The sequence below is a fragment of the Passer montanus genome, unplaced genomic scaffold, assembly GCF_014805655.1.
Source record: "Passer montanus isolate IOZ18808 unplaced genomic scaffold, ASM1480565v1 scaffold64, whole genome shotgun sequence".
Taxonomy (NCBI): Eukaryota; Metazoa; Chordata; class Aves; order Passeriformes; family Passeridae; genus Passer; species Passer montanus.
Window position 1 is genome coordinate 3009635 of NW_024371482.1, and position 3474 is coordinate 3013108.

Genomic DNA, 3474 nt, shown 5'->3' on the forward strand with positions numbered 1-3474 from the left:
CTCACCATACTCTGTCATTTGCCTCCCAAATTTGTCCTGTCCATCTCCTTCACCCTCCATCTCATACTTGTTCCTCCACCTCAGTCCTTCCTGTGACCCTTCACTTCCCATTGTTCCCCATACTTTTTCCTGTGGTTTCACCTCTTCCCTGTCCCTCTCCCACTCGACATCTGGCGATCTCACCATACTCTGTCATTTGCCTCCCAAATTTGTCCCTGTTTCTCCTTATGCTCCTCCACTTTTCCCCACCTTCCTATCCCTCTTTATCCTCTATATCTCACCGTCCTCTATCATTTGCCTCCCAAATTTGTCCATTTCTCCTTATGCTCCTCCACTTTTCCCCACCTTCCTATCCCTCTTTATCCTCTAAGTGTCCCACCAACCTCACAGATTTCCCTCTCCAGCCCTCCCTGACCTCCAGCCATCCTTCCTTACCTCACAGCTCCCTAACTGTCCTTACATTCTCCTTCATCTTCTACCTTTGTCCTGACTTCCAATCTTCTCCCAGCCTGACCTCTCCCATTCCTTCCTGCACTCTTTTACTCCCAGCACATCTGACTCCAGCTACAATTTTCTGCTTCTCTTCCCACTTGTCCTGCCTTGTATCCCATCCCTTACCAACCCAGGAAAGCCACTGCCAGCTCAGCCACCCCTGATGCACACAGGAAGGGCCCTTCCTGCCACCAGAGAACACTTCTCCCTAGTGCTAGTGCAGCTGGAACTGGTCATGGGGGAAAGGGGGATGATGACCTCTGCCCTTGGAAGGTTTCAGTAACCAGATAAAGGTTTCAGCCAGATAAAGTGACCCATGTCCCAATCTAATATTAGCAATAACTGATGTAGAACATGGAGCTTGACTACATTCCCCTAGGATCACATCCAGCAGCGAAGGATTTCCAAGAGGGGCGAGAAAGCCCAGGAGTGGCTTTGAATGCATTGCTTGGGATGCTGTAGGACATGAAGAACTATCCCTGCCACTTGCAGCTGCTCCATGGTGCTCAAGCAGACCCACCACACACACTGCTCCAGCAGGACCATCCCATGCTCCACAAGGACCATCCCACTGTGCTCAAGCAGGGCCATCCCATGCTGCCTCAGCAGGACCACCCCAGCAGGACCATCCCATGCTGATTGAGCAGGACCATTCCATACTGTTCCAGCAGAACCATCCCATGCTGATTGAACAGGATCATCCCACCCTGCTTCATCAGCAGCATCCCAAACTGCTCAAGCAGGACCTCTCCAGGCTGCTTGGGCAGGATCATCCAATGTAGCTGGAGCAGAACCATCCCATGTTGCCCAAGCAGGACCACTCCAGGCTGTTCAAGCAGGATCATTCCCAAGCTTCTTGAGTACCATGGGCCATCCTAAAGAGGCTTCCTGAAAAAGCTGCCAGCTCCCAGGCCAGTGGGTGATCCCTGAGATGTCCCCTCAGACCCAAGAGCCAGGGATCTTTCATCATCCTCGTTTTCTGCCCCTTAGGCTGGGCCCTGCAGGGCCATCCCCTTCCAGCAGCCTTACAGCTGCAGTAGGGCACCAGGCTGCTGGCAGTGCTGCCAAGGGGAGGACAGGTCTCCTCTCCATGCCAAGGGAGCTCCAAACCCTGCAGGATCTGCACGCAGGGCATTTTCAGAGCATCCCACATCACTCACGCACAAGGGCCAGCCAGCCTCGCTTCCCTGAAGACTCTGCCTTGCCATGCTGGAGGCTCCCAGCCATCCCATGGAGGGGAGGATGCCCTTTCCTAGGGGATGTCCCACTGCAGGGACACAGCACCCAGTGTCTTTATAGGGTGGGTGTGACATTTGTAAAGCATTCCTGCCCATATGCCTTCCTGGCTGGGAAATCTGGGGGAGGGTGGAGGGAATTTGCTACCTGTGTTAGGAACTAGCTGAACTTACGTGTCTCCCCAAGCTGGATTTCTTATTCCAAATGTTCAAACTGTTGTATATTGTACTGGGATTTTTACATTGAATTATTGTAGAAAACAAAAATTTAAACCAAGTCTGTTAAAAAATAAACATTAAAAATCTCTATGACAAAACAAATGTGAGCTTGTCTCCAAGTCCTCTCCTTACAAACATGCCAGAGCAGGGATGTGTCTCCAGCGGTGGTTTTCCAGCGTGAGACCACACCACCCTCTGGTGTCAGCAGCGACCTCAGCTCCGTGCTGGCTCTGCTCCAGCCGTGTCCCTCTGCTCCCAGCTCTGCCTGGCTGCCAGCACACCTGAATTCCTGCTCAGTCAAAGCAGATCCCATCCTGCTCCCAGCACATGGCGTGGGGCAGGATGTGGCCAAGCCAGAAGGAAGCAAAGCAAGAGCAGAGCTGCTTTTTTGGGTGCTGGCATCACCCTCCCAGCCCCACTGGCGCTGATTCCCAATCTGCCAGAGTGTGGGATGTGCTCCTGTGTCCACACGGCCTCACCCTGGGCATGGCCGAGCCTGACCCAGGGCTCCAGCTATCCCTCCCTGCTCAATAAAACAGGGACAAAAGAAGGCAGCCCCGTGCGGGAGTGAAAGGACACGCTCTGCAGCCTGAGGACAGCTCACACAGGGAAGCTGTTTATTAAACCCCGGTCTCCTCGCTGTGCTGCTGATGAAGGCGCTGCCCCTCCTGAGGCACTTTCCCTTCCTCTGCAGCCCAGGCTTCCAACAAATCTCTTACGGACCTGGCCCCCTCTCCCAGAATGAAAATAGCACCAGCTGGCAGAGCCCAAGTAAACAAATGAGCCACTGTGAGAGGAGAGAGCATCTTTATAAGTTAATTGGCCCCATCTAAGAGTCAGACAGACATTTTCCTGTAGATAGATCGCTCAAGACGCTCAGGCAAACAGCACTAACATGTCTCCTGGGTTTGATTTATAAGCCTGATTGCATTACTAGCTCATCTCCATATAGAATGATTATGAATATATTGTCTGTACTCTGCAGAGGGCTAAATTACCAGGCTCTGATATTCATCAGCTACTCCTTGAAGCTTAAAACCGCATCAAATTCAGAAGTGTTTTTCTCAGTGACAGCAGGGGTAGAAAGGAAACTGCTCACAACAACAACAGAAAAGGGTTGATCTTGTTTTCAGCACAACCTGGGCAGTTTTAGCACCTTGATGAAGGGGTGGCTGGAGGGAGGGAGCAGCCTGAGCCAAAGGGCTGTGGAGCAGGAAAGTGCCAGAACCCAGAGCCAAGTGTATTGGTATTGAGCAGTTACATTTACAAACAAAGGAGCTGATAACTCCCAGCAGGACTGAAGGGCTCTTATCACGGTGCTGATTAAAATTTCCTCGGCAGCCAGCGACGAGGGGGAGTGTCCTCAGCGGGGAGACAGCACAACCCGGTGTTTAACCCCACTGCTGCTGACTGCTGATTCATCCAGCACAAGTGAAGGGCTGCACAGCCTGGCTATGTGCTGAAAATTAGCCCAGAAAGCCCCAGCAGGAAGATCCACAGCCTGGTCACCTCCTCTCAGTCCATCTCC